This window comes from Streptopelia decaocto, assembly GCF_964273445.1.
Source record: "Streptopelia decaocto genome assembly, chromosome: Z".
NCBI classification, from domain to species: Eukaryota; Metazoa; Chordata; class Aves; order Columbiformes; family Columbidae; genus Streptopelia; species Streptopelia decaocto.
This window is the reverse complement of record NC_138657.1, coordinates 51,980,808-52,007,378: the sequence shown is the minus strand read 5'-3', so window position 1 is coordinate 52,007,378 and position 26,571 is coordinate 51,980,808. Positions and strand designations below refer to the sequence as shown.

Below are 26,571 nucleotides of genomic sequence, written 5' to 3'. Positions count from 1 at the left end.
TGGGCCGGCTCGGGCCGGCGCGCGGGCCCGCGGCGGGAAGCTGCTCACAACCGGTTCCGCCCGTGCCCGCGGGAGCTGGCTGGCGGCCCGGGCCGCGGCGGGCGCGCCCGTCCCGGTTGCGGCCGCCAAGTGACAGACGCGACCCCCGCGTGTCCGATCCGTTACGCGCCTTAAATTATTCAGTCGGGCCGCTGTCGCGTGAGCCGCTGTGTCCCGCCGGCTTGAACAAAAGACGCCCTTAATGTTTCATACGGGCGGGCAGGAGATGCGGTTTCACACAGACACGGTCTGAGGAGGAAACGTGGCCGTGACCGTGAGCCGGAGGGGAGGGCAGCCACGCCGGGCTCGGCGCAGCCTGGCACGGAGTTAGCGGGCCGGCGGTAGCGGACAGAAAATGGCCTCCCAGGGGTTTCTGCGAGCGTTTCACTGGTGTCGGTGTGAAGCGGACAGCAGTCCAAATAGCGGTGGTGGCCTCCAGGCAGCTGAACTAAGGTGAACGCCTGTGGTGATTAGCTGACATTTCCACTGGTGGCTGCCACAGGTGGTTTTTTGTTTCGTTTCTCTTCAGCAGCACCCCAGACTGGTTTGTGTGCCCCGGAAATGACTGGTGTAAGAGACAGGGCGACCGCAGCCTCCCCCGGCCTCTGCCAAGGCAGCTCTTGGGGAAGCTGCATTCCCTCAGAAATGTTGCATGGCAGAATTTGGCACAAGTCGTCTGGTGTGGCAGACACAAACACAAATGCTCAATGTGTGTGTGAGAAGTGTTTTCATCACCTGGTTAATGCCTTAGTTGGGGTTCGGTTTGGTAAAAACGTTTTCACGTAGCAAAGATGGAGTCCGTGGCTGTAATGATACAATCTAGGGATTTGAGATTAGAGTTCAAAGTGACATCTCTAGAAAAAGGTCCATTTTCATGGCTTAACGTATTAGAATAGATTAACAGAATTACTATAGAATATATTATTAAGTTTTCTTCCTATTTAAGTTTTCTTAATATATTATTAAGTTTTCTTCCTAGCTGCTGGACTATTCACAGGAGGCAGGGGGAGAATACATACAGAAGAGTGGTCTTACTAAGTGGACATTGGGGTGGGAGATAGCTACTAATGTACATTTCAGATAAAGGTGTATGAAGCAAATCAGTCAGCCTTCCAGTGTCATTGTTAGGACTGCTGGATACTTATACAGTATTTTGAAGGTACAAAAACTAAGTATCAGGTATTGTTGCAATATATGCAGGAAATTGGTAAAAAGAGATGTTCATGATGAAAAGGCTCAGGACTGCCATAGCTGCTTGGGCACACAGGTCCTGCAGAAAATGAGAGATTGCTGTATGGTCTTAGCTAGACGAGGTGGATTTAATTAGCTTCAGTCCAAGAAAATTCAAAGACTGTGTGCCAAGCTGCATGGAAAAAAAAGACATTTTAAATGGTTGTATTTCTGGGAGACAGCATTACCTAATGTATTATTTAACATGAAAACCAAGGCACATGTGGAAAAGAAATTAGATGTAATTTACAAGAAGGATTCTTCAGACCTCTTGGGTCCTGTGCCTGTGAAACTGTGCCTTATGCTTCCCCTGTGAAGCACCTGACCAGGTTTGGCAGTGCATTGCAGAGCCTCTCCCACCTCCTTATGCCAGATGCAACCTGTGGCTATATAGCAGCATCCCATTTATCCAAGGGATAAAAGAACAGGCCCCATTTCACCTGTCTAGCCTGTGAACAGAACCAGAACTGAAAGAATCAGGGCAGGCTGAGTTGGCACCTGTGTCTGTTTGGGCCCAGGACCCTTTGCTAGCATCTAGCAGCCTGTGTGAGGTTTTGGGTTCCCTGGGAATTGGTCTCATATCAGTGTGCACTACCAAGGCATGTACAGTATGTCCAAAATCAGTGGGAAAAGTGACTGCCTACCCTTTGTCTCATTTTTGGAGGCCTTCCATTGCACTAGAAAGGCATCAGTTGCTATTTTAGTCCTAATTTTGAGGCTGAAGGCAGATGTGTGGTTGAATAACTCTGATGTAGCTTTACCCACTCCTGCAGAACAATGCTAGTTTACAGTAGATGAGAATCTGACTTTTAGATATTTAAACAAATAAAATCAGCTGATTTTTGAGTGCTTAGATTTTCAGTCTCTGGCAAATTTAGCTACAGGACATAAATGCTACCACTGACTGCTTTTTCACTCACCTCCAGAGTTTATTGCCTCTACCGCAGTAGTGCAAGAACTGGAAAGGAACTGCTTGATCCCAGGAGCTCAGTCTCTGTTTTAGTTTCGTCTGGCTCCATTCTCAAGGTATGCAAAGCTCTCTGTTTCAATTAATCGAGATACAAACTGTAGAAGAAGCTTAACAATCAAACAAATTGATGCCTGCAGCCTAGACACTAAAAATGAAAATACTTACTAAATAATTCGCTCCATATCGTGATAACTTAACTTCTGACAGGGACTTGGTTCTGGCAAATTTTCAAGACATGCCTCTTTAGTACCTTTTGTTATAACCTATTAGAGGCAGTGGAAGTAATAAGCAATGACTACAGCTTAAGTTTTTGTGAGGATTTGAGAAAGAAACGCTGTGGGCAAGGTTTGTCGGACTGTGCATAGTGCAGCAACTCCAGAGCAAGAGGACGTACTCCCAACTGATAAAAGTCCTGAATGCTAGGATTCTCAGTAATATGTATGTGGAGTGCATTATAAAAAACAATCAAATGTGCAGCTGCTCATATGAGTGCAATATACCTGAAAACCTTATATTTTCTTTTGATATGATGTGGCAAGTCCTAAATATGTAAACAAAAAAACCCAGAAAGGATATTTTACTGTACAGTTATAATCGCTCACAAATAGAGGTGCAATAAAGTAAGTATTTGAAGACCAAGCTGTCACCAACAGAGACCCATTGTTGTGTGAAAATCTGGACTGTGTTTTTCTCTAACTGGTGGAGATTAGGCAGAGAAAGATAAATCAGTGTACTATAAAATTACTGATTACTGTTTAATGCCTGCATACCAGTGGTGCTATGGTGCTACGTAGGCAAAAGTTGACATGTTCCAGCTCTGAAGAGACTACATTAAGCCTCAGAGAGGGTTGAGGGTTTTGGATAGTCAGGAGCTTCGATATTCTGTATAACACAGCAAATGATGAAGAACTAGAGATGAAAAGACAGGAAAAACTTTCATTGTAAAAAATTATTTGAGATACATATGAAATCACAGAAAGGCAGAATGGGGAGAGACTCACTGAGTCATGGAGTTCATTCCCTATCCCAAGGCAAGGCCTGCTTTTCCCGTGTCGTTGCTGACAAGACACTTGTCTAAGTTGTTCTTAAAAGTCAGCAGTGTATCCAGGAAATCAGTTCCAATGTCTGCTGGAAGGTGAAGTCTTCCTTAATCTCTAACATGATTCTGAATCCTTCCTGCTGAAATTTAAAGCCATTGCTTCTTAATTTATTCAATGTGAAGAACAGTGAAAACCTGACTCCCATTTTCCCCCATTCTCTTTACCCTAAGATAAAAGTTACAAATTGTATTTTCTGGATTTCTATTTTTCTTGTCAAGTGTCTCTAATAGGTTCAGATCTTTTTGGAAGTGCAGTTGCCCAAGCTGGACACCAGAAACCTTATAAAGGCTGAAGAGAAGCAAGATTAAAAGATTACTTTATCTGTCCTATGCACGCTGCTATTGTTTATGTTTTATAGTAAAGTGTTTACATGTTTCACAGCAGTGTGAGGCTGGCTCAGGTTTAATTGTTGAAGCACTATGACCTAGTGAAGCTTTTACAAAGGACAACTGAGATGTTCTCCTCTAGTACATTAGCAGCCGATCATTCAATTTGACTAAGTATGACCTTCTACATATCCTTTTTGAATTTCACTATTGTTTTTTGTTTGTTTGTTTTCTTGTTTGTGGTTTGGGTTTTTTTGTTTTGTTTTCAGACTGTTTCTTCAATTTATCAGAATAATTATGAATCCTGTCTTGAATGACATGAGCAAAGGAAGAGTAAAGGAGCCCAATGAGACATGCTGGAAAGGCCTAGAGATTCTTGGATAGGATATTGCTGATGAAAGATAAAAAAAAGACAACCTGGTTGGAAATAAACAGGGCTAGAGATTGTCTTAATCAGCAGTATTTTAGTGCCCTGGGGTTTTATTTCAGTACAGTCATTAAAGTTGTTCATAAAGTATTTCTTGGCTTATACGGTGTGTATCACCTCTCGTACATGTGAGGAATCTTTGTTGGGAAGGAGCAAAGCAGAAGATTAGTATAGTGATTTCTGGCATTCTGTATACTTAGAGCACATTCTTTCTCAGTAGAGAATCTTCTGCACTTCTTTGCAGGTGCAAAAACTTACAAAGTGATACAGCCTGAACAACCCGGATACAGGTACTTTTGAATTAGAGGTCATATGTCTAGTCTCCAGTTTTCTATATGACATTCGGCATTGGTAGGATTCTGTGAAAGCTACTCAAATGCCTTGGAAGGCATTCAGTGATTAAAGACCCACTAAATACGTCCTTATATTACTCCATTGAAATATGATAGGAAAGTAGACTTATGCTAGATACCGTGGAAATAGGATTTGTGATAGTAGGAGACACAAACTCATAGACATTTGGAAATATGTTGAAACAGTGACAGATTTAAATTTCTAGAATACATGTAAGTCACCCACAAGCCAGAGTGAAATGGTTTACTGCATAGGAGGTGCAGAACAGAAGAGACAAAAAGTCCCCAAACCCTGCATTAAAATAGTGGTGCCCAGAGAGGCTGTAGAGTCTTGTCTTTGGAGGTTACAAGACCCAGCTAGGCAAAGACCTGATCTGGCCTGGGGTCAGTGATACGTCTCCCTCAAGCAGGAATGTTCAGAAACATCTGCATGTCAGGTAACATAACCTGAAGTATGCTCAAAATTAAGAGAGTAAATAAAGGTCCTGAATAGTCTGTAGAATATAACTAGGGCCAGAACACTGTGAGTGGTGTAATTCTGTAAGGAGTGGAAAGCAGTTTTGGCCAATTGATCCCCATTCCTTGCCTGGATTAAGAGTCTAGTAATTTACTTGGTTTTAAAAAGAGCAGATTGCTTTATAGACACCTATGTCAGGTGATTGGTTTCTTCTGAGTTGTTCGCTAGAAGTCCTATCTGCCTAGCTGTTCCTGTTTTTTGTTTAAATGAGCCTGGATTATTGTATTAATTGAACTCCTCTTTGGACAGGGAAGTGCACAGGGCATACAAAAGCTACGTAGAGCCTGTGTCACCACAGATGCTGAGGCGTGCTGAGACTGTTTGTTATGGCTGAACACTGAAGCAATTGGATGAAATACATAACACTACAGTTATGTGCTGTAGCAACCAGCAGGAAAAAGGAGAGAAATTCTCACACAAAAATTCTGTGGTATTAGTAACGTGGTGTCAGCCTCCCTCATGGTGAATGTGTAACACATTGTATGTGTATGTACTTCCATTTCCATACCAGTGGCCTTCACAGAACTTACTCTGTAGAGTCACAGAAGACACACTGCATGCTATGCATCTAACTGGTGTGTCTTACTGTGTGTCATACTGATCAAAAGAACAGTATGGGAAGGAGGGTTAATGACAAAACACAGTAGAACTAGCGAAATAAAGGAACATTCATCTCTCTCCAAATTGTTAATGGCAACCTTCTTATATTCTGAAAAAGCAACCTGTGATGTAATAGTTCAGTTCTGCTACCTGTGAGGTGGCACTCAGCCAGTTGGCACTTTGCTGAAAAACACAAGTCATGTCTCTTCTTGGTTCATGAAAAAAAAAGTAGTCATGCCATACTTCCCAAGCTGTGGATGCCTCATGGATGGCATTAGTAGAATGCTGTGATGCCTAGATCTTGTAATTTATAATGAAAGTACCAAATCCCATGGCAGTGAAATAAATTTTTCTGCATTCATAACTGTCATTTACTATATTGTCCACCTAGGGAGGAAAAGATAAATAAGTATATTACTTGTTCTATCCTGGTGGATCAGTTTAGCTTGATTTGTCATCCTCTGCTTATAAATGTCCAAAGGAAATCCTGGGTGGCATCCAAGGGTGACATCTCTGTGTACAGATTTAAATTTTAAATGAGGTGCAGCAGTATGTTTAGGACATCAAACACATTACATTCATCTAACAATATGCATACACGTGTCCTGGTTTTGTTAAAAACAAGACCAGTTCTCTTTTAGTGAATTTTCTTTTCAACTAAGTTCTTCTAAGTAACTGCATGTTTTTTGGACACTGTGCTCTGAAATTGATAAGAGTGACAATGGAATGCAGAAGAAGTTCATGTTTAGATTTATTGCGATACCAGCCAAGAAGACTGATAAGATTTCACACATCCCATAAGTGACATGGGCGTGTTTGCAAGGAAGGGTGGACAGAACAGGTGACTAAAACTGACCAAGTATTCCATCCCATCCATGTCATACACCCTATAAAAGAGGGTGATCACGAGGGTCTCACTCTCTTCGACCATGGCCGGCATCTGAAGAGGACCCTGCCTGTCGTGCCTGCAAATCTGGGGCCTGGCTCCAGACATAGCATCCCTGAATCCAGTTTGTTTGCTGTGATGTCCCACCCAGGACTTCTGGGTGCCAGCCCTGCAGCTGCTGGAGTGACACCAACTCAGCTTCGAGCAAAGCTGCTACCCTGGGAATTTCAAGATTGTTTTTGTATATTTTCTCTATTAATTAGTAGCATTAGTAAAGCCTTTAAAACCTTTCCAACTTGAAGCCTCTCTTCCTTATCCTTATCACTTTTTCCTATCTAAGGAGAAGGTGGAGGTGGTATTAACAGAGAGTATCTGCCATGGTTTATTGTTGCCTTGCAATTAAACCTTGACAACATGTATGTAATTATTTGAGCTGTGTGTCATAAAGGAATATACATGGATATCTCTTTGAAGCAGGTATGCACACATGCGTGCAAACATTTATGGTATATCTAAATATGGTAACCATTTTTTTGAGAGAAACCTTTAGTCATCTGGCAATCTCTGAAGAGTAGCAGTATAGTGTGTTAACTATATAATAAAGTGAAAGCACAGCTTCTTTGAGGATAAGTTGAATCTTCCACAAGAAAAAATAGTGCCCAGACTTGCCGGAGATTATGAAAGGATTTTTGTTACTCTGGGGAGAGGAAGGTAAAAGTGAGGGACAGAAGATAATGTGAAAGAATGAATCATGCTATCAGTTCTGTCACAGTCTTTGCATCACATGGCTTGTGAATAATAAGCTATTCTGCTAAGCTGGGTAGACTTACTCTTTTGTCTCATTTAGAAATAGGTACTACATTACTCTGGGAGAAAACAGAACAAAACAAAACACAAACAACAATGTAGATATGCTTTGCATAGCAAGGCCACACAGAGTGAATGCCAAATCCCAGGTGCAAGCCTTTGAGCAGCAAAGTGGTTGCCAGTGTTTTGGGTGCTCATAATTGAGCTATAAAGACAATATACCCTCTAGAAGATCATAGAATCATTTAGGTTGGAAGAGACCCTCAAGATCATCGATTCCAACTGTAACCTAACTCTGGCACTAAACCATGTCCCTAAGAACTTCATCTATATGCCTTTTAAATGGTGACTCAACCACTTCCCTGGGCAGCCTGTTCCAACCCTTTCCGTGAAGAATTTTTTTCCTAATATCCAATCTAGACCTCCCCTGGTGCAACCTGAGTCTGTTTCCTCTTGTCTTATCACTTGCTACCTGGGAGAAGAGACCAACACCCTCCATGCTACAACCTCCTTTTGAGTAGTTGTAGAGAGTGAGAAGGTCTCCCCTCCAGCCTCTTTTTCTCCAGGCTAAACAAACACAGTTCCCTCAACTGCTCCTCATGAGACTTGTGCTCCAGACCCTTCAGCAGCTTCGTTGCCCTTCTCTGAATGTTCTCCAGTACCTCAATGTCTGTCTTGTAGTGAGAGGCCCAAAACCAAACACAGTATGCAAGGTGTAGCCTCATCAGTGCTGAGTACAGGGGGATGATTGCTTCCCTAGTCCTGCTGGTCACACTATTCCTGATATAAATCAGGATGCTGTTGGCCACCTGGGCACACTGCTGGTTCATGCTCAGCCACTGTTGATCAACACACCCAGGTCCTTTTCCACCAGGTAGCTTTCTAGCCACTCTTACCTAAGCCTGTAGCATTGCATGGGTTTGTTGGTGACCCAAGTGCAGGACCTGGCACTTGACCCTGTTGAACTTCATACACTTGGCCTCAGCCCAACGATCCAGCCAGTCCAGATCCCTCTGTAGAACCTTCCTACCTTCTAGCAGATCAACACTCCCACCCAACTTGGTGTCATCTGCAAACTTACTGAGGTTGCACTCAATCCCCTCATGCAGATCACTGATAAAAGAGATTAAACAGAACTGGCCCCAGTATCGAGCCCCGGGGAGCACCACTCGTCATCGGCCATCAACTGGATTTGTCTCTGTTCACCACAACTCTTTGGGCCTGGCCACCCAGCCAATTCTTCATTCCTCGTAGAGTACACCTGTGCAGGCCATGAGCTGCAGCTTCTCCAGGAGAATGCTGTGAGATACGGTGTCAAAGGCTTTACTAAAGTCTAAGTACACAACATCCACAGCCTTTCTCTTGTCTGCTTGGTGGGTCACCTGGTCATAGAAGGAGATCAGGCTGGTCAAGCAGGACCTGCCTTTCATAAACCCATGTTGAGTGGGCCTGATCACCTGGTTGTCCTGTGTGTGCTGCATGATGTCACTCAGGATGATCTGCGCCATGACCTTGCCCAGCACCAAGGTCAGACAGACAGGTCTGTAGTTCCTTGCATTCTCCTTCTGGCCATTCTTGTAGATGGATGTCACATTTGCCAACTTCTAGTCAACTGGCACCTCCCTGGTTAGCAAGGACTGCTCATAAATAATTGAAAGTGGCTCAGTTATCACCTTTGCCAGTTCCCTCAGCACCCTTGGGTGGATTCCATCTGGCCCTATAAACTAGTGTGTCTCTAAGTGGTGTAGCAGGTCACTCACCATTTCCCCTTGGATTATTGGGGCTTTTGCTCACCATGCCTGTCTTCTGGCTCAGGAGACTGGGTACCCAGAGCACAACTGGTCTTACTGTTAAAGACTGCGGTGAGGAAGGCATGTAGTACCTCAGCCTTTCCCTCATCCTCTGTAACTATGTTTTTCCCTGCATCCACCAGAGGACAGATTCTCCTTAGCCTTCCTTTTGTTGCTACTGTATTTATAGAAACTTTTGTTCCCTTTTAAAGCAGTAGCCATGCTCAGATCTAGTTGGGCTTTGGCCCTTCTAATCTTCTCCCTGCATAACTGCACAGCATCCTTGTAATCCTCCTGAGTTGCCAGCCCCTTCTTCTGAAGCTTATAAATTCTCCTTTTATTCCTGAATTCCAGCTGAAGCTCTCTACTCAGCCAGGCTGATCTTCTTTGCCACCAGCTCGTGTTTTGGCACATGGGGAAAGCCTGCTCTTGCGCCTCTAAGATTTCCTTCCTGAAAAGAGAGCAGCCTTCCTGGACTCCTTTGTCCTTCAGAAATGCCTCCCAAGGGACTCTGCCAACCAGCCTCCTAAACAGGTCAAAGTCTGCCCTTCGGAAGTCCGAGGCAGCAGTTCTTTGGCTCACCCTCCTTACTTCTCCAAGAACAGAAAATTTGATAATTTCATGGTTGCCATGGCCTAGGCGACCTCCAACTGACACATTACCCACGAGTCCTCTGTTCACAAACAACAGGTCCAGCGGGGCCTGTAAGTTTCCTTAAAAAGGTTCACATTCCTGTTTCCTTAAAGAGGTTCACATTCCCACCCAAAAATCTTCAGGGAAAAAACCTGTATGTAGGTATTTTTTCCTGTGTCCAAACAAAAATCCATCTGTAATAAAACAACCAGTTTATGCTATAAGTTGTTACACAGTTTTTCCTCTTATTCTGCTGCATGAAAAAGATAGGTAAATATTAATACTGGATCACAGACGAAAATGCAAGTATTATATTTTAAGTGATTTATACATGGCAATGCACCATATGAGCTTCCAAGCAACAATTATAGTTGAGGACCCTTTCATCTTCCATTTCCATGACTTTACATTTAGAAAACATACCTTTACATACTGTATTTTTTCTGTATTTTTAAAAATTATTCACAAACTTTACCTAATAATGTTACTGTCAAATGATGAATCTTCAGCTTTCTTTTTTTTTTTTTTTTAACAAGTATTTGATATACAACCTGCATTTTATTATTGCTAAGGTTTATTTTAACATTTGTAGCAGTATGACATTCAAAGAGCTAGTGGCCAGTAGTCCTGATCTAAATTGCTTAAACATTTCATTCTTTTGTGTTCAATATGTTTTTTTTTTCAGGTCATTCTGAGGAGTGGTCGAAACCATAAGGCTTGAGAGTTTTCTGAAGTTTAGGAGATCTGGATGCAGGGATTACACATACATTTTAGAGATGGGCTCCAAAGGGAAGGCTGAGATCCCTGTTGTTTTCGCCAATGTTTTGATCTGGACTACTGGAAATGTTTTGTTCTAATGTCAGAACAACTTTATATGTTCATGCTGATAAAATGCTGCATACACGTGCGGCCAATACGTTTATCAATACAAATCTGTGATCTGTTATGCATGGCTGACACCTCAGCTGTAACTCCAGAGTATTGATTTGCTTCTGAAATCATTTCCACTCTGTGTCAGGAATAACATGCTGCCATGGTGATAAACTGTAAGCTCCTCCATCTGAAATGTTAATAACCTCCTGGATTCTGTAAGCAAATTTGTGCTTACCCACATGGTGCCAGTTACAGTGAGGTGAAAACAGAGGTATATAAAAACTTAGGCATATAGTCAGTTTTTGTCCTCAGGCATGAATAATTAGAATAAACAAGAGCAATCAGTAATTCAGTAAAGTTTCTCTGTGGATGTATCTTCATATAGGGGAAGTATGCCCTAAGTAAATAGGACTGTATTGAAAATAGTACCTAAAACCTCAGAGCCTTGAATTTCTTTTTCCCGAAAGCATTTTCCCTGTTTTTTCATGTGTCTGTTTTTGGGTGAGTGTATCATGACTATGACAAACAAGTGAAAAGCACGTTTGGTGAGAGCTCAGTCCAGCTGCTAGCTCATTGTGTGCAATCATGCATTCTTCTTGTTAGATTGTCTAGTATTTTCAGCCTGCTATGCCACCTTTGCTATTGATAGAGGTATAGTTTCGCAGCACAGCTTTATAGTCATATTATCCTTCTTACTGAAACAGCAGTTGAGTAAACTGGGTTTCTAGGTGGCCCACGCCCGCGGCTTGCTACTTAGCAGGCAGGTTGATTATTGAGAAATCTGAGGCAAAGGACACTGTTCTTTATATGGGCTGATTATGTTGCTGTCGAAACTTAAATGGTAGCTTTTTGTGTACTGGTTATCTAATAGTAAATAAAAGAGTTGGTAAATCTGTCTGCCCAGTGTTCAAGTCTGGACAGAGGAAAGAGGGCAAACTTTCTGTTGCTCAAATTAGAAGTGGTTAAACATCACCTACTTGTGTTGAACCCTGCATACGCCACTGTATGTACTCATGTCCCATAACTAATCAATAAATAAGATCAAGAGAGGCATACAAAACCACATGTGGATGTTGTTTTAAAAAACAGGTTCTAAGTTATTAGTTCTAGGTAAGAGCCTTTGAGAACTCTAATTAAAACTTTAATTTTCTGATTCCTTATTTGCTGTTCAAACTGTTGGACTTTATCTCTTTGATGTTTGAGTTGGAAGAAGGGATGTTGTGCAGATATAATATCAAAAAGCTCTAATAACATTTCAAAAGAGAAACAATGAGGCCAGCAAACTTATTTATACTTGTGACCCAATTAGTGATATGAGCCATTACCCCATATAACAAATTAGTGCACAGCTACAAAGATGTATCATTCAATCAACAGAAAGAATATACAGAGGTGCTCCTTCCAAATCACTCTTTAGGGTGGCTGGTTGCTGAGCAGATATTAGGAACAGTGCTTGGTAAAGAATTTTCAAGTTGGTTAAGAACCAATAAATGTCTAAAGCTACTTTGAGTAGCTTTTTAAACCTATTTTATTCATAATGGCTTGACATAAATACTATGGATGTTTGCCTCTCTTCTACAGTAGATGGGAAAGGGTAGGTGGTAAGAGCAAGTAAACCTCTGACGCTGCTTTCCCTCATTTGTCTATGCTGTGTAAAATGCACATGATTTATCCAGACCTCTTCATTAAAATGAATTCCACCTCAATGTGAGTCCACAATCCAAAGTAAGAAAACAGATTTCCCCTTAAAAACTGTTTGTGATTTTTTTTTTGTCAGCAAACCCTTTAGTAGTATTTGTTCACTGAATGCTTGCATGAATGCTCCTTGTGATTCTGGTAGCATTTCTCTTGAAAAATAACTTAATAAGCATTGTAAAGTTTCATATAGCCCAAAACACACATGAAAATATTTTGTTAAATTCCCTGTTTTAACCAAGTTTACCTTTGTTTTACACAGAGATTCACTCAAATAGCATAGATAGTATTCGATGACCTTGCAGAGGTAATTTTAAGACTTGAGTATATTAGTGTACAGTGCTATACTCATTCAAAGCCCTACTTCAGTGTAACAGGTAAGGAAAGAGAGAACAACACCCCCCTCTCCTCCCTTAAAAATCTCTTCTTTACAGTAGCATTCCCCTTCCCAGTGCAATCAGTACAATGAGTGAAAATATCATCTCTGCATGCATTGCCTTCTCATATTAACCTTCCTCTTCAGGGTATTTTCACTGGTATATATGCCCCTGTGCCCTTGTCCCAGTGCCTTCCTGTGTTGCTGCCCTGAACCTCCCAACATCAAGTACATACAGAACATACAAACGCACCAGGATTTACCTTATAAATACTGATCCGGAGGTCTCTGTAGGGCTAGCTGGCGTGCTATTACTTGACTTTTGGAAGCTGCTCTGACTTGCAGAGTGAAAAACTGAGTCGTCCAAGGAACTGCCTTTTCTCATCATTTTAATGGAGTTAACTGCAGAGTTAGGCAAGTTCAGTTCTAGACCGATTCTTCACATGCACAGCCTTTCACTGCTATAGGAAGTGCAATGCTCATGTGACTGCAGCTCAGGCTAGTTTTTAAAGCCTGTTAATGAGTAACACATTGATGAGACATTATAAGGTGGTTTTCTTTTTCATCTGCAGCACTTCATAGCTTTACTTGGAATAAAAAATCATTAAATTTATGTTCACTGTGTCTTTGGAATATAATTGTTAATAGCAATAACTTGTTTTGATTAATTAGGAAAAATAAGGAATGCAAAACGAGAACTCCAAATGATGTTTCATATACAGGTCTGTACCAAAAACTGTAACATGGTCTGTCATAAATTCTACTTTGTGAATTATCAACCTGTCTATAACTACCCATGACTGAATAACATAATTGTGTCTCTTTCAGGATTGACTATATCCACCTGTGCTGACACAGTGAAAAACTGGTGCACTTGTTTTCACGTAGTTGCTATAAAGTCAAATCATTATAGTTCAGCTTAAATATAGATAATCTTTTAATTCTTGATGCACGAAAACCAAACTGAGCAAAACCAGTTTGCCTAACATTTTTTTTTTCCATAGGAATTGACAAACATTAACTGCAAGCTTGCCCGGTTTTCTGTTTGTTGAAGATGGCAATAATGATTAGGTTAGTTAAGAAAATGCTAAGTGATGTTTCTTTGGATTGCAAGTCCTCTTATAATACCAATTAGCACCAGAAGGCCTCCAGATATACTGTTAAACTTCATTTGGGACCTGCATGGTAATAAGGGTTTGACTATGAGACTGAACAAACATACTGAATGTAATGCTCTCTTTCTATTCTCAGCATCAATTAATAGATTGTGAAGGCATATAAATGCATTTGGACTGTTCCCGTGTTTTACTTGTGAGCTCAAAGACATCTAGTCAAACTGTGATGTGTTTGTTTCTTCATGATTTTTTGGTTGGTTGCTGTTTGCTTTTTTGGGGGGGTGAGGGGTGGGTCTCTGGTTTCTTTCCCCGACTAAACAACTTGTCTTTGCTTATTTAAATATAAAATTTATTTTGTGACCAGTATTAAGCAAACTGTAATGAAATCTGTAAATGTCAGGAACAACAGCAGAAACAGTAACTATTAAAATACAGGATAAGCATAATAGCTGAGAAGCAAAGGTAGAAATGAAACAGCAATTTCCGTGAAGAGAATATTCTGAATAAACATGAGAAGTCTTGAAAGTTAAAAGACAGAAAAGGAAATACACACTCCTTATCATCTTAGGTATTCCTTGTGAAATGGAAGAAATTGAACACTTGTACTTGGGAGCAGTATTTAAGCTGCTTGGAAACTGAGATAGACTGGGCTTTTTTCTTACTCTGATTCTACTTAACCCTGTGTGATCATAGACTACAAACACAGGGCTGGCTGTCTAGGCAAAGTCTCTGTACTTTATTCCTCCTCCATAAAACAGGCTATATAACCTTCAAAAATACAGTAAACAAAAGCTGTTTTCCTCCTCTAGTCACAAGGAGAATTGGCCATGGCTCTGTTGTGTTGTTCACATCTACCCACTTAGGATAGGAAGTCTTTATTCTTGTTAAAGAAACAAGCATCCCTAAAACTGATTAGAAAATTTAAGTGACATAGTGAGCTTGTAAATCATTAATATGAAATATTTATATTTGAAAACAATCTCTTTGTATAGTAAAATGTAAAGAAAACCCTTCATTAAAAGTCAGAATGTCAACTGTTTTCCTCTGGTATGTTAAAGTACAGAGAGAGGGTAATTTAATTTTTCCCTTAATGGGCAATTGCAGGAGCATTTTTAGCGAGTAGCAACCATGACACGATTTCCTTCCTTCAAGTTCAGGCATCTTTGCTGTTGTCCACAAAGCAGTGACATTCATTTACAGAGCACCATGGCCCCCTCTAAACTACTGTATGTTGCCACACACTACCACACCGTACATCTACGCTTTCTAGCTCGCAGTTATATGACCACATCGTGTGTGCCTGTACTGAAGGGCTTCTAAGCTTGCCCATGCTAGTGCTATACTAACCAGGCCAGGTACTTAGCTGGTGAGTTAAATGCTCCTGCGGCTACACAGATGGTATTACTGAGCTAGTTTAGGACTAGCTCAGGCCTGACTACATAGAATCATTTTGTTTGGAAAAGACCTTTAAGATCATCAAGTCCAACCTTAAACCTGTCACTGCCGAGTCCACCACATGAACTTTGTTGCAGTGACGCTGGTGTTATGTACGGTCATGTGTAGCAAAACGGGCTTGTGTGGGGGTGCCCTGAGACTCTTACTGCTGCTGCTTGTTAAGAGGACTCACCTTTCCTGACTGTTGCAGCTGTAACTGCCTGGATTGATGGAAAGGAGGGGAGCAGGCCTGCAGGGTGCGTTTCTGGTGGGAGCAGAGAGTTACAGTGGTGATATAGATGTCATTATGTGCCCAGGGGATCAGACAAACCAAGTTTACTATTGATTTCTAGTGACTGCACAACTGTGATGTCGAGATGTTCTGGAGATTGTTTTGCGGCTAAAAAAGGAAGGAGGTGCTAGATTGCAGTTAGGAGCCCAAAAGGGCTGACCTGATGGTGCCTGTGTAAAATAGTAATGTAAGACCTGAATTCATGTCATTCTTGTTGGAAGGGGATCTAACCTGTCTGATCAGCCTTGGGATTGCCCTATTTTGATGCAAGCATATGCCAACCTTGAAGTTTATAATCACTACGCAAATATTTACAGCAGTCAATCACTCCCTGTCTTTCCAATTTCAGGTATCCATACAATTTTCCAAGGGAGATTTAGATACCTACAGAAATTTTGCCTATAGAGGCATGTGGTAGCAGTACTTACTGAGCTCCTTGCTTCAGATCTCTTAGCAGTAGTTAACAGACACCAATATCTTTTTCTGGTGCAGTGGATCAGGTGTGGGGAGAAGCTGATACTCCTGATGGTGTGGCTATCTGCTGTACACGGACTTCTCCCTAGAGAATTGTTCTTCATCTTCTGAAGAAATTGGTAGCTCTGTGGCCTGTAAGCTTGAATACATTTTTTTTACTGTCTCTTGCTATCCCATATAATTAAAATAGTTTTTCCTCTCTGTTTCTTGTTTCTCTTCCTGTAATCTATTTTACTTCAACTCCACATGCATTTTTGGCCAAGTGTATCCTTATTTTTCTCAGATATCAAACTATGCCCTTTAATTCTGACCTTTGTCACTGACACTCTGTTATCGCTTACCTGCTGGACTATATCTTATGGAGGCTAGCACTTTTGCAATTGTTTCTGTTAGGCAGACAGAGGGAAAAAAAAAGTTGTTGGTGTCCTTGAACCTCATACAGTTTTATTATCGATCTGCAATCACCAGCTGAAAGGTTAGAAATTGTCTGAAAAGTTTACAGTTCTCTTTTATCCTCATGATTACTGTGAATCTGTTTTCAAAGTGAGTTACTCCAGGAAAAAAAAAAAAAATTGGTGGTTTATTTTTGCTTTCTTAATTCCTGAATTCTGAGGAAAGAGATACTGGGAAATATATTAGGAATGAAGTTGTGTTGCACATATTTTAAGTCCATATGTCTTTACTAAAATGATCTCATGTTATTGATAGGAAGAAAAAAGTGATGAATTCTGGGTATTCAGAGTGAGAACTTTCATTTATGCTAGGAAAGCCTTTGTGCCTTGTGATAGGTAACTGCTAAAAAACTGCATAAAGATTGCAAGTTGAATTGATAATAATGGGAGACTTTATTAAAAAAAAAGGTAAAGAGATGGCTGGAAATACATTCTGAACAAAACAGTTTTATTACAACCTAAGAATCAAGTACTATTTGTCCAAATCAACAATAAAACATCCATTGTACTTGTGGCAGAATGTCATACAAGTGATTTGAGATGGTAGTGAATGTTTGCATGTTTTTATGGACAGTCTTAGAAGGTTTATGTCTTGGCTGGAGTGCAACCACAAAAGCTCATAGCTTTCATAATAAAGAGCAGGGTCATGGATAAGTGAGGGTTTCATCTGTTTGTTCTGAGCCTCAGAATTTACAGGATCCTCGAAAAACTGAGGGAGAGCAGCAACATTTAACTAGTAGCCTAAGGTACTGAGTTCTTGCTTTATGTGTTTGGCTTGCACAATTTTTGTTTTCTGTGGTATATAAAGAAGCATCTGCTCTGATTCATATCTGACATTGTTTTTTGTGTTTAGGATTGCCACCTGTTTTTTTTTTTCTTTTTTGTTGCCTGGACCAAGCCTGTGTAAAAACTAGTTCAGGCATTTTTAGTTGACTTTTATGTCTAGGTTCCTGTGTTCTGTTCCTTGTCTAATCTTAGATTTCTTGGTTTTCCTCTGGAACTTGTATTTGATCTGTTCCACCCTATGCTTAGTCTGCAGCCATGAGATACACTCAGTCTGTATGCAGTGAGTTTTGAGTTGTGCCTGTTTCTGCTAAAATTTACACCAGTTGTTTGTTGAGTATGTGGATGCTACAGGCAGATACCAAGGGTTGCTGTGGCTCCTTCTTTGCTGCTCTGAATGCCGGATGAAAGCAGAATGGTAGAATCACAAAAGCATTTATGGAGCAAAGAAACAGAAAACTGCCTCAACTGGTCAGGTCCAGTGAGAGGTAAATGAAAATGTAGCACGAAAGAATGATACCTAGAGGTATATACGAATGAAGTGAATGGTGTGGTGTACATGTTTGTGGAAGCCAGTGACTGTTTTTCTCTTCAGTAATGTTTTTGTAGGAACAAGCACTTAAAACAATGTCTTTTTTGGTCCCTGGCATGGTGGTCACCTCAATAGGTGCCGTTGTGCTTACTCTGGTGTATGAATGCTCACCTCCCTCCATCTGGCGCTCCCTTATGCTCAGGTTCTGGAGCCACATAAGTGAGACTTACCCACTTGGAGTATTCACGCTTATCTCTGTTTGGGAGCTTCTGCTTCCAGGCAGGAAAAGAGTTTTTTGAAAAACAAACTCCCACACAATGAACTTGGAAGAAAGCCATGGGGGTGGAGATGAGAGTCTGATGTGGTCAGGTTATGAAAGGCAACTCTGACTTGGAAGACAGGGTTTTGTAAAATTTTCTTGTAGCAGTAGGAAACCCTGAAGTCTGAAAATTTGGTGTACGTACAGCTTTAGTGCTTGAGCACCAGAACCCAATAAAGAAATATAAGAGAAAAAGTGTCTCAGTTTTTTTCCCCGTGTGAGAGATTTGGGGTTGTTAATAACAACAAAAACGTACATCATCTGTTTGATTGAAGAACTCCAGCTTTTAATAATGCCTGGCCTGGGTGGCTTGGGTAAGAATGAGAATAGAGACTTTGTGGCAGTAAACAAGAGAATATAAGCATATAAAGCAAATAGGCTACTAACATCTGATTTTTGTAGGGTGCTGCTTACTTGAGTGAATGGCCCATTCTTTGCCTTATGGATGTTTGCAGGATATGCTTTAAAAAGATAAAAATATCAGCTTTGTAAGTGGCTACGTTTCTCATTCTTGAAGTGGTATCTAGAGGCCAGCAGTACTATTTGTCCAAGCATTATAAAAATATAAATTGATTTTGTTTCTGTTATCTGAATAGTGTAAGAAGATAATTAAAAAAAAAAGAAAAAAAGTTTTATTTATGCATTTGAATCTGTTAAGCTTGTCAAGGTCATGTTTTCAAACCTTCTGTGGTAACAGTGAGGATTACAGCCAGGCCTGGAGTAAAATATTTTAAAGAATGAGTGACAATATCTTACCAAGCTGGTGGTTGCTGACATGAAAGGAAGAAATAAATTCAGTGAACAGCATTGTAAAATGTTGAAAATTTCTGCTTACCGACAGTAATGTCATCTCTCTGAGGTAAGCTTATGCTAGCTGTCTTCTACCCAGACCTCTGCTTTACCAATCACTTTGCTTGGTAAATGAGGTACTGGTCTGCACAGTGTAAAATACCATTGCCAACTGTGCAATGACACCCCCTCTCAAGGGCCTCATGGCGAAAGGCATCAGTGAATAAAATAGGAAATTCCAGCAAAGTTTAGCTAGCGTAGCAGCACCAGGAAGATGCAGGAGATAGTAATAATGTTGGTGAGATAGCAGCTGGTAATAGAGTTGTCAGTAAAACAACAACAAGGTGGTAATAGGAATAAAACTCCAATGAGGCCAGCTGGAATATGTCAGTGTAACGTATTGTTAAAACAAGGTGTTTGAGACATTATGCAAAAACCTCACTGAGGTGAACAGAAGCTTCATCAGACGTGATCAGATTACTGTCAGACAGCCCTGTGCTGCAACAGTCAACTTAATTGTAGGTAGGAAGCGTGGAAAAAACCTCACTTGACAGAAACTTGCCTATAGTGATCAATAAAGATAGCCTGAACAAATCAGGGATTTGATTACTTTGATTTCCTCAGGAAAAGTAAACAGATCAGCAAGTTTAAGGACTTCAACCCTGTTTTTCTGTACTTCTTAAGAAAAGTGGCAACTTACTGCTCTGATGTAGTCCTGATCAGAATATGGGCCTAGATATTACATTCCCTTCCTACCCCTTACCATATATAATATTTAACACAAACAATAGGAGGAAGTGTTGGAGAGACAAGTTTAATCATGCGATTGCACAGTAGACTGCTTCCTGAAAGTTAAATAAAAATACTTTTTTTTTTTTCTAAAAAAAAGGTTTCCTTTTGAATATCTTTTCAGAGATAAATTTCTGTCTCTGCATATCCATCCATCCGTTTTAATCTTCTGTCTTTTTCTGTGCAACTGCTGAAAGCAAGACTTTTTTTTGCCAGGTATGGTAATTAGAAGTAACCTTGTCCATGCAATGAGGGAGCTAAGGTTTAGGTGCAGCTCTTTTCCCTTGAAGATTTTATTATATTTAGCCATGTACATGATTTAAATCACATAACCCTCATGTTTTTCCTTCTTGAAGGGCAAAGAAAAGCATAGAAATTACATTGTTCAGAAACAAACTGTTTTCAGAAGCAAACTTCCTGTTTTGCAAACTGGATATTTATTGGGTTGGTTTTGCTTTTGTTTCTCCCTTGATTTGCTTAACTTCTTTCATTTCAAGACTCTCAAACGTGTTGTGCGTGAGTTATTGTATCTACCTGTCCTGCCTAGAGCATTAGTTGCTGCATTTGCCAAGTGGACCGATTCATTGGGTCCCTCCTGCTTGCGAGAGCACAGCTGCAAGAACACGGGTTTGGGGACTGGTCTGTCTGTCCAGAGGTGGCTTCTCTTCTAGTGTGAGAGAAGCCAGTGAAATACCTGAACAGAGGGTGCCACTGAAGCTGCTGCTGAAAAACACGGGCGGGGTGAGCTGGACTTTGCCACCTCTGTATCTGTAGAGCCTTTGTGCTGCTGCGTGTGCCCGGCCAGCAGGCCTGGCTGTGCGCTGGGCTTGCAGGGAAGGCAGGACGGGCTGCACTGCTTGGGAACAAATGGGCAACATGTTTGTCACATGTGTGTAGCTTTCTTTTTCTTATTTTATTTTCCTTTTTCTTTTCTTTTTTAAAAAATATTTTTGTCTGAAGCTAGTAGGCATGCGCTCTGCAGCCTAACAGGAAGATTTATTGAAAAGTGCACTTCAATGAAAACTGATTGCTGTGCCAGGATTTACCATTTAAGAGAGTTTGTGCCGCATCAGCTACTCAGAAAGAAATGGCAATTATGCAGTGGTAGGTTATACCAGTAGTGCCTCATTAGTCTAAAATACCTTTGTGCATGTTCTAATGAGGAGCTTAGAACAGTGTACGAACAGCATCTAATGCAGTTGATGCCACCCTTGAGAGTTGAATAACAGTACACCTGTTTTTACAGTTTCATTAAGTGAAACTTGAAGATGTGAGAGTTTTTGGAGAAGGTTAAAGAAACTCGGCTGATTTTGATCTAATCTCTGTTAACCAATTAATGCTGAGTGTTTGAAAAGCCTATTCAAGCCACCCATGTCATTCAGAAAGTGAGGCAGGGGGAGCCTTCAAAGCTTCAGCTCCTCAGTTTGACCAGCAATATAGGAATGTGTCCTTGGGGTCTGTAATACTTCAAATGAATTACATAAAGCTACTGTGTGGCTCAATTTGCAGTAAGTAGCATCGTGTAAAGGAGCTGAACCATGTTAGTTTTGGTCCACTCATCTCTGCATGTAGTCCTCAGATGGTGGTGACTGGGCCTAGGTTTTTAGCAGCCTTCTTTACATATCTGTTTTAATATTCTTATGGTAGTTCTTCCTGATCCTTGAATGAGACTGAACAAAATATAAAACAGATTAATGAAACTAAGTTGGCAACTTGCAGGACAGACATTTGTACTAATCATTAGTATATGCAGAAAAGTTTGAAAATATAAAGAAGCGCTTTTAAAATCTGTACTAGATCTGGCATTATGGAGCAAGCATTTTTAGTTTCCAGTGGTTACATAGGCTATAATTTAAAATTAGAGGAATTACAATTTCTGTCCAGACCATTACTGTATTGTTCTGTATTGAAAAATACCTTTCATAGTGAAAAAAAAGGTCACAAGCTACCTAGTAATCTAATTGCATAAGAAGCCCAAATAATTTGTTGATCTGCCCAGAAAAATCTTTCATGTTTAAACCTAAGTATAGATTTGTAGGTCAGTTCACTATGCCCAGCTATCAATTTGTTATTGATAATATACTAGTACCATAAGTGGAAAAAAGTCTGTTTATGCTTAAGGAGTAGACATAGACCAGTGTTCCAGAGAAACTGGAAACAATACTACTAGGCTTTTTAACATCTAGCAATTTGAAATGAGAATAAATATTACGTATTAATTTGCTTTCTGAGCGACCTAATCTAGCAGTAAAATATTTGTGTTATGGAAAGGCAGAAAATATCATAAATGGGGTTTTTTATCTCCCTGTTCTGTTAAAACTCACTGTTTTGTTCTGTTTTGTACTAGGTTCTTGAGGTGTGATGGTAACTTTCCATGTATAATAGCAGTTTTCATCAGCAGATTGCTGTTTATTGTTATTCAGTCAAGCACTGGGTTTGTTCTTTGCCTGTCATATGTTCAGCCTAACTTTTTGAGCTTTCCCTTAGAAGCTAGGAAAGGTAGATTGTAATGTACTTCTTCACTGACCATCTGCATTTACTGTCATGAATACCTCTCTAACTTTATTTAGGCCTTCAGCAATAAGACACCTATTTTCTAAATTCTGATGAAACTGCTAAAGATTAAATCTCCACTGTTTTTTATTGTGAATCTTTTCTGATGCAGTTTGCTGTGCTTCATCGGCTTAGTACTTTCCACACTTCTCTGCCCCCCTGCTTCAGTAGTTTCCCTGTGACTCAACTGGTTAGCACTCCCCTCGTAACATTTATTTTTGTGTGTGGGTATGTATATATATATATATTTTTTTTCTTTTCCTCTCAGGAGAAAATTAACTCCTTTTGTGGTTCAGCTGCCATTTTTACACCAAAATTTTGTGCAAATATTATCTTTCCTGCCCTCCCTTCCCCCCTTCACCTATATGCCCTCAAGGGTTATGAACAGGCATAGGCTATTACTTGGAAGTGAAGACAAAATGGAATAGGCTGTCTATAAAAAATAGTCTTTCTCTTTCTGTGCAGTGAACTTGTGACATTTAGCACTGTATAGTCTGCAAAAAGTTCACAAAACAAAAGGTCAGGTTCTGTTTCCTACAATCCAGATTATTTTTTCCTCACAATCTATTTTTTTCCCCTACAATGCAGATTATATTTTCTGTGTAAATTATTTTCAAACATGTTGAGTGGTGTTTTTTTTTTTTATTATTATTAATAAAATAAGAACACTCTTCCATAGAATAATCTAGTATTTGCTTGAATAATATACATTATTACTAGAGCAGTGTAGGCCTTGAATTATTTTAGCGAACAACAGTTAAAAATGAGAAAATACTTCTCCATGCTAGTAACACCAGGACAAAGTTTAATTTTGTGATCTAATGATTCCTCAAGAAAAGGATGTGGTGGAGCCAGTACCACTCACACAGGTGATAAGGGCAAAACTGATAAAATATTATTTTTCTTTTTTTTTTTTTTTTTTTAAGTCACGCTTCTCCCCGCCCCCACTTGAATATTTTCCTGTTGGTATGTTTTTTGTGTTAAAAAAAAAAAAAATAAAATTCCAAATGTTCCAAATATCCGGAGGAACAGCACCACCTAGTGCGTGCCGGCCGGCGGCGGCCGCTGCCGGGGGTTCCGCTCCCCGCTGCCGCGGCCCGGGGCCCCGCAGCGCCGGCTCCTGCCGCTGCAGCCGCTGCCGCCTCCCGTCTGCTCGGGGTGGTGGCGCATACCAGCGACAAGCGGCCGTCGGCTTTGGAAACGGTGCTGCATAAAACCTAGCGCATGGATTTTCCTCAGCTTGGAGTGAGTCAGGATATATATGGGGTCCTTCTTCTTAACAGAAGAGTGTCGACAGCAGGTCGAGGGAGGTTATCCTCCCACTCTACTCTGCACTGGTGAGGCCACATCCGGATAAGTGTGTCCAGTTCTGGGCTCCCCAGTTTAAGAAGGACAAGGAATTACTGGAGGGAGTCCAGCAGTGGGACACAAAGATGATGAGGGGTCTGGAGCATCTTTCTGATGAAGAGAGACTGAGAGAGCCGCGTCTGGAGAAGAGAAGCTGAGAGGGGATCTCATCGATCTTTATCTCAAGGGTGGGTGTCAAGAGGATGGACCAGACTCCTTTCAGTGGTGCCCAACAACAGGATGAGGGGCAATGGGCACAGACTGAAGCACAGGAGGTTTCATCTGAGTTTGAGGAGAAACCTCTTCACTTTGAGGGTGTCAGAACACTGGAACAGGCTGCTCAGAAAGGCTGTGGAGTCTCATTCTCTGGAGACATTCAAAACACATCTGACACATTTTTGAGCAATCTGCTCTGGGTGAACCTGTTTTAGCAAGTGGGTTGGACTAGATGATCTCCAGAGGTCCCTTCCAACCCCAATCATTCTGTGATTTAATGATTAACTTAGTTGTTCTAAAACCTATTCTGATAACATTTCTGTTAAAGAGCACCTTTTAAATAATCCCTATTTGAGAATGCCCTTATCTCTGCAGTGCACTTATTAATAGTTAACACAGCTCTTCAGCAGTGGTCTTCCTTCCAAAGAACACTTTTGCAACTGTGATCCATTAGTCCTTCTGACTCACATAAAATAATGCCTAAATACAGCTTATTTTTGCAAGAACAGAAGTTAAAGCTACTTTAAGGGGTTGAGCCAAGAGTGATGGAACAAATGAGAAAGTTGAGATCTGAAAGCAGCCAAGGTCAAAACAGGTGCTTGATAGGTTACTTCTCTTGAGTTATTTGCTAGTTTTATAGCAAAAATCATAGAAAATAATAAATTTACACGTTGAAGGAAGTAATATATTTTTTTTTCTCTGTAGAAGAAGTATGTTTATTATGCTGCCTTTTATTCAACATTGTCTACATTCTGTGACAAAGTTGTATTTTCTACATCTGAGGGTAGAACATGGGTCCACCTGGGATAAGTGAATATTAGTGAGATCCTCCTACATCAGCTGTATCTCATTTGTGATGTGGATGTTTGTGGTTTGTTAATTATAAGGGAGGCTATAAAACTTAGGGTAAATAAATCATACATTATATAGTGGTTGTGGTGAATAGTAACTAATTTCTGTGAATTAATTGCTTGAGCCTTCAAAAAAAGAGGGAAGCAGGGAAAGCAAACACTTGGGCAAGTGTAGAGTTCTGAGAAGGTTAGTTATCTGCAGAACTGCTGAGTCTGTGCTCTGCCTTAGCTTCTTCAGCTTGCAGGGTTTAGTTGTCTTGTGCTTTTTTTTCCCTCCTCCCCAGTCCTCTGGGAGTGTATTTCTCATGATCCAATTCATATGCCAGAGCTTTAAAATATTAGGTGTTTGGTATATGAAATTATATATCTGAAATTAATTATGGAGAATGACACCTAGTGGATCCTAATCTGATTTGATTGCAAAATGTCAGAGTTGAATATGTCCTGTATATGATGGGGGAAAAAATGTAATCAAAGGTTGTTTAGCTCTGGCATCTGAATTTAGAAATAATTGTTTTTGCATATGCTAGAGAATTTATGCTCAGTCACAAACCCTTCATGATAACTGTGTAATCCATAGCTTGTCTGCTTTCTGGAATACACTTGTTAAAATGACGAACGCTAATCCAGACTGCGTGTTGTATGGTATAAGCTTGCAGACGCAGATAATGCAGTAGTCTGACAGTGGATCAAAGTTGATGTGAAGGCTTTTGCCAAGCTTGCATTTGAAGGGGTCCCATTGATTACAGTGCTTCATGTGCTAGGACGGTCCACAGAAACGTGAACAGGACATAGAGCCTGATTTATGGAACTGAGAGATCTCTGGGAGCAATTCAGTGATCTGACTTGTGTTCCTTTTTCTCCTGTAGCAATATACCTAATAGTGTGAGGCTCTTCACCTCTTACACATGGAATGTCCATGTTAGTTGTCTTCATATGCACAGATGTGTTTATTCTGGTTATTACTTCCTTCCTTCCTAGTTCCGCATAGTGCAAGAAGTTGGAGTATGGTAGTAGTAGAACATGTTGACAGACTGATTCTCTGCCTGTAAACCTGAATAACAATCTCACAACTATATTCTGGAAACACTGAGTTTGTGTAGCTGAATACAGGTCCACTTGAAGCCAGAGAAGGAGATGACACAGTCCTGAAGCTGATGTAGAAGTACCTACAATGCTGGTTGATAGTAGCAAGCAGTGCTGCTCATTGAGTACTTGACATTACACATGGAACTATGTATGTATCTTGAATTCTGAAAATTTGATGGAAACTTTGCACTAGAATTATTTATGGGGAAAAAAAAAAAAGTTTGTGTGATTCCCTTGTTTGCCTTTTGTGTATTTAAAAAAGCCCCTTACCCCATAGGAAAAAAAAAAAAAAATCCCAAACTAGCTTTTAGCACCTTTGGAATGAAAAGTCTCTGAACAACATTTTATAAATTACACTTTCTCAAAGGGGACAGATAGAAGAGGGATCAGAAATATCACCTTCACTGTAAAATATGCTGAAGTGTTCTAGTTTACCTTTACTTCATCTACATCTATCTGTTTATGGACCCCTGGCTTTTGAAGACTTCTTCACTGTGTAACTTCATCTCCTGATCTGGAGATGGAATTTTTCTGCCCAGTTTCTCCTCTAGGTAGGGAGTAGCCCTGCCTCTTGCATACAAACAGCCACACAGTCCACAGTCAGGGCTCTAGATTGCTAGAATTGCTGCTGCCTGTATTTGCATCATATTTACCTTAAACATTTTATACCTTTGCTTATAAAAACAAGCCATGTGGTCTAGAGAACAACACTGCACAGCCTAAAATAATTTAATGTGCTTGAGTTCTGTGTCATCATAAGCACTAAATTTCATGGTTCAGTTACACAGATATTGGTCCAAGCATAATTTTAGTGGACATTAAGTATGTCTTGGCATGGTTCCTTTGACCTCAACCACAGCAAGAGTGTTTAGGCTAACAAAAACTTTGCTATGCATTTTCATAATCTGTCTATT

General features: G+C 40.5%; 1 long non-coding RNA gene across 1 annotated transcript; it reads left to right on the top strand.

Moving 5' to 3' along the window:
* Positions 1-61: 61 nt before the first annotated feature.
* LOC309451631 lies at positions 62-11,431 on the top strand. Its single transcript, XR_014186285.1, has 3 exons — positions 62-492; positions 2,196-2,295; positions 10,364-11,431. It is a non-coding gene; the product is annotated as an uncharacterized lncRNA (long non-coding RNA).
* Positions 11,432-26,571: the final 15,140 nt, after the last annotated feature.